Source organism: Chaetodon trifascialis, chromosome 3 (assembly GCF_039877785.1).
Source record: "Chaetodon trifascialis isolate fChaTrf1 chromosome 3, fChaTrf1.hap1, whole genome shotgun sequence".
Taxonomy (NCBI): Eukaryota; Metazoa; Chordata; class Actinopteri; order Chaetodontiformes; family Chaetodontidae; genus Chaetodon; species Chaetodon trifascialis.
In genome coordinates this window covers 22,802,705-22,808,704 of record NC_092058.1, presented here as the reverse complement: position 1 = coordinate 22,808,704, position 6,000 = coordinate 22,802,705, and positions in this window count along the sequence as shown.

Below are 6,000 nucleotides of genomic sequence, written 5' to 3'. Positions count from 1 at the left end.
TTGCTATGACATTCATGGTCCCCAGAGGGAGAAGTATACTGATTGGTGATCCTTCATTTCTCCACCACCAGCACCACCAGCAGGTCAAAGTTTTCACTTCACACTGCCTAAATATCTACTGGATGGATCGACACAAAATTAGACATTCACACATTGTTAGCATGCTGACATTAGCATAGCATGTGCATGAACAGTTGATAGTTATTTTAGTTTAACGTACTATGAGGATTTGTTGGTGTGTAATCACATATTGTTAAATATGATTTTAACTACTCTGTTACAAGAATATTCCCTTAAAATGTCTGTATGTATGGTTGCAACTGCAATACAGTGCATTATAAACCACCATATTATTTTATATTCTGCTTATAAATGCTAAGTAGGAGAGGTTTTAGTCAAGTGTTGACCCACTGTCAAACCGGAGAAGCTCACTCGCTAGATGTGTTGTCATAGCATGTCTTTTCTATCTCTGCCGCCCACCTCTGCTACAGTGTGAATAATTCAGCAAGGTTGCATGTTTAAGGCCGGTGGCATCTATGTGACCACTACTGCACAGATCAGGTACAGCCCTGGGCAAGTGAGTCCTGTGTCAGTGCATAGGGAGGTTGCAGCTGGAGAGTGCACAGTATACCACACCCCTCATCCCTTATAGAGATCAATCTGATATTCAGGAGCTTCAGTCCCCTTCAATCCCAAGATCCTCTGTTATGCCAATAAATTTATGAGGCAGCAGACATATTCAGAGCAATTGAATAATCCTGAGTATTTATGAGGCCGCGGAGGACCTCCAAAGCAGTAGCAAATAATGAAAGAAGATGACGATGTTGTGTGAAAACACTGACTGGAAGAAATGTGACTAATATTAAAAGTAACCTAATTGTGTGAAATAAAATGCATGTAGGGTTGTATAAAGGGGGGAAATTTAGCTCGCACTAATATGGAACTGTCAATTCAATAATATGTCCTTCAAGGTGCAGAATCTTATTCAGTTCAGCAGAGGTTAAAACTTGATGATATGACCAGACAATTCTCCAGTAGAACTCTTATTGTTCCTGACAGCCAGGTAGGATGGCTTCGAAATGACATGCAACAAAACAATGAGAAGAATAAATACCTACTGCCTTTTCAGCTGAGCAAAGAAATGTACATACTATGTGTATAGCCAGTTTGAATTATAGGACCAAATAAGTATTAGCTTCTCTTTGAACTGTTAAATTCCAACCTCAAAACTGTTATGTAGATTGTACAAAAGAAAACATTAATGGAATACATTTCATGATGTCATGGACTTCATCTCAATTCCAGTCAGCTTGGAACTGTTCACACAATTGCATGCATTAGTGCAACAGTATACATTTTGATGCTGGAACATCCCAATCCAACGTCTAGGAAAACACAGCATGCCCGGAATGTAAAATCAATCGCAACCTTCATTAGAGTCAAGCAAGGATCTCTATCGACACATACAAATGTACTGAAAGTGAAATGGATATATTCAACAACACATTCTGTGTGTGTGTGTGTGTGTGTGTGTGTGTGTGTGTGTGTGTGTGTGTGTGTGTGTGTGTGTGTGTGTGTGTGTGTTGTGTTAACCTTACACAACATGCCAACCGTGGAGACTGCTCTTTCCAATTAATGAGATTAGCTGACAGCGTATGTGCAACAGGATAGTCTCTGTTGCAATGCACTCTTCACAAACTCCACATGCTGGTCAGATTTACTGTTCCAAGACGCCAATGGCTTGCCAGTATTGTAATGTAGTATCCATTAGCTTTCATATTACCTCCGAATTAAGAGTCATTTCAGTAGACACAGTGGATTAATTTTACATCATAACAAGATAAGAACAAACTCCATCTTATTGGCTGTAACAATTGTGATTATTCAACACCTCATTTTGTGGAGGAAACAGTCCCTAAGTACAAGATTCTTCATATAAAGTTTGCTTCTTTTCTATATATTCTTACCACTGCCTTCCGGCATAAAAATCTGTCATATTATGGTGGTTTGCGGTGGCGGATGGGTTGTGAGGGCCGGGGGCAGAGGGAGGGATGCAGTTGGCACTGGAGTGCCTGTGTGCGTGTGTGTGTGTGTGTGTGTGTGTGTGTGTGTGGGCATGTGAACTTGGCAGAGACATGAGATGAGAAAATACACTCACCAATTCTATTGTCTCCTGGAGATTGTACATCACAGTTCAGCCTGGGTGGTGTGTTTCTAAGCTCTGTGCTGCATTTACCGTCCAAAGGCAGGATTAGCGAGGAACACGCAACAGGATTTGTCTTTTCTCTGGAATGGCTCAATTTTCATATCTCCTTCAGCAGAGGCTCAAGTTAGGGTTCAACAAATGGTCGGAATTGCAAAATGGCATGAATGGATTCTTAAATAAACGGAAATGTGAGAGAGATATTATTGAATAAATTGGCTGCAGTAGATAGCACTGATTTTTGATGTTAGCTGACAAAACAGTCGCTCATCCCATGACCTTGTGAAATAATATTTTGGAATTGTGAGCTTGAGAAATATTGAGCATCAGTGATTTGCACGTGGTAAAATGGTGCTTTCATAGTGGAAGGAACAGCACCCCAAAGTGTTCATTATTAAATGAATAAATAAATAATTAGGAATTTATGTTTTATTCCATAATGGCATTCATTTGTTCATATATTTTACATTGTATGCTTAATAATATATGCTATAATATAGCGTACAAAGTTGCTGCCAATATACCAATACGGCCAACACACTGAAGCATCGCAGCACTGAACAGCAAGTGGTATCGTCATATACTACCTACCCAGCTGGCTGACTATAGGCTGGGTTGTGAGCTGTGAAGGGACAGTGTTAATAGCAGCAGTCTATCGGTGGTTCCTCAGACACACTCAACAAGAGCAAACTGTCTTTCACTGTGATCACTCTAGTCAACAGGGGCTAGCTAACACTGCTAACAGTGTCTTCTCTCTGTGATGCAAAAGAGCTAATAATCTGTGGTCACTTGGCCTAGATAGTTAACCAGCTAGCTAGGTAGCATTAGCAGCCTTGTTTCCCAAATGAATGGAGTGGTCAGTTACTGGGCAATAAGATCTCCGCAGTCATGAAATGACATGTAAATGACATTTACATGAAATAAATGCACCTTTAGGAAAAATGCCATCATGACATAAAAACAGGCTGAAATAAAAAAATCTGTACATAAATAACAATTATATTAAATAAACAATATGAAAATAAGAATGATTAAAATATAATTTAAAATAATGAGGTTGAGTTTTAATGACTTCAGATTATTTCACAATTTATTTGTTCATTCATGTGTTTTACACTTATGATTATTATTTCACATTGACTTTTATTTTGTCAACATTGAACAAGCTGGGGCACCATAAAATGGATATTTTAAAAATGTACATTATAAAGCTACAGAAGCATAACTGTCCCTTAAAATCTGTAATATGTAATCAAAAAGTCAGATAGTACATTATATGTCCAATCTGATAATTTCTCAACTCAGCAAAAGTAAGAGGATCCATAATCCAATTTAGGATTATGTATCAATGCAAGAGAAAAGATACTGAGAGAGAAGTCAATGGAGCACCTGGGTCCATTACCTCCATCGTGTTTCAGCCAGTGTTTGAAGTGCGTGCAAGCCACGTTGAGGTACGTCTGGGGTCTCTGCAGTGGAACCTTTGAGGGAAGGATTAATAGGAGTCGGGGTCTGCTGATGCATGCTCTTGCTCCTTCGGGTCTCCATAATTCACATTGTCAGCTGAAGAGCCAGTGCCGAGCGCCAACCCGGAGCTGTCTCTCATCATCACACACAGTCAAGAGCCTGTCAGAACAGATGAAGCCACCGGCTCAGCACTGTCGAGGAACATTGAGCCGTAATTCACATTCTCCTGCCCCGACAGGCCTCACTAAATCCAGGTCCTGCCATGAAAAGCTGGCGTCTGATCAAGGAGGCCCTGTGTCACAACCACAGGAGAGCCACTATGCTATGAACTAGATTAGCAATGATCGACTCGCCCTGCCTCCCCATCAGATGATATTGGCACCAATAATTGGTATGTGGCTTTCCACAGCAATTCAGTGTGTGCCCGTGCATGAATTCTCACACTGTAGAAGAGAAAATTAAGACATATCTTTTCTGTTCATGGCTTATTCAGAATGTAGCAGATGTGTGTGACACATATAATAACTTCCTCTCTGCGTTTTTCTTGAGCAAATTGTATTTCAGTGATATCAAAATTAAACTCTGAGGGGTTGTCGGGGATTAAATTAGTGTAATGATACGCAACATCACACTGCAGTGTCCTTTTGCCACAGCCTAGAGAGGCGTGTGAGTTCATGCCACCCAGTGTAGCTGAATCTCTTCAACAGTTATCAGCAGCAGAAGCAGAGGCAGCAGCAGCATGATATTTGTGCTGATATACACATCTTGGCAGATGCACACAAAAGCTTCAAAGCCCCCATGTCCTTCTCACAGCAAAAAGCTCCTGTGAGTGCATTTAACAGAATTTCCACACCATCAGCATACAGAACCCACATCTGTGTTTGAGTGGCTTAATTAAGCTATAATGAAGAGCTGGGGATGCTACATCTAGCTCAGGGATTTCTGATGCCCAGTGTCAGACCTTATTTATACCACTAGGCTCCATGATTGGCACCTCAGTCTTCAGGAAACCTCGGGGCAACATGAACACCACGAACAGACTGAAGAAATTATGTTTCACAGGACTGCAAGCTCCAAGGAAGACAAAATACCCCAAACTTACAAACTGAGGAATTCTGGAGAGATCCAATAGTGAAAAACAAGAAAATATTGCTGAGACTTTTTCTCTAATTTCCCCTTAAAAAATATTTTTCATCGGACACAGATGATCGTTCAAGAATACAATGAAATTGCACTTGTGTCAACACTGGTTGATTTAACATAACAGCAGTTTAGGAATGTTAATCACCAAACCATCCATTGCTTTAGCGTGCTGCTGATACAAATGTATAATTCAAACAACTCAAATACATATTTAATTTGCTCCAGGCTTGTGTGCAAAAGAACAAATTACAGTGCAGAAAAAGAACTGACATATTAACATATGTCATCTGCCAGGCTCTGGTTTTATGCTAGCTGCTCAATTAAATGCCTGTTTAAATTTTCCATGTGCATCTCTTAAAGCTGCCACAGTTACACCCAGACTGCATTAATGGCTTGCTATGATGCATGCAACTTACAGGGCTATACTGTAATACATGTATTCACCCTGCAGTACTAAATGTATATGTGTAAATAACTTTGAGGAAATTATGTAGAAATTCTGTGGTCTAGGCATTAGGATGTGTCACTCAAGTCTTATCTATGCTTATGCATTAAGGGCCTACACATATAGCTGCTGTAGTCCATGCCATGGTTGACCTGCTCCTCCTCAATAATGTATACACCAGGGCTACAGATTTGCCATGTGTAGACTGCAAAAAACAGTGATTGATGCTTTTTCTGCTTCTGTTTTAGAGCTTCTCATGTAAATGAAGTTAGGGTTATCACACATCTTGCGAGGCTGTTTTCACTGCAAACTATCACAGTTGAAATAACTGTGACCATCAATTATGGCATGTCAATGGTCTGCTATTCAGTGGTTAGCCATGCAAACCTTTTTCACAGCACAAATGTAAAAATGTTAAAGTTGCACTAATTAATATTTTATTCTAAGTCTGTTTTATTTTCCATCTTATTTTATATGACTGTCCTGTCCCTGTTTTTATATCCATTCTGTCTTTTTGTTTTCATGCAAAGCACTCAGTGCATGTAGTTTCCTTTGTTGTAAAGCACTTTGAGCCACAGTTCTTGTATGAAAGGTGCAAAGGAAAAGTATTATTATTAACAATGGGTCAGATGTATTGTGAGAGAGGGGTCATTTGTAGCGACATAAAGACTGTGAATGTGATCAACCAACTCCACAGCTGCTCTCAGCTCTACATCTGCCCAGCACCAACTCGCAGGAAGTTAGC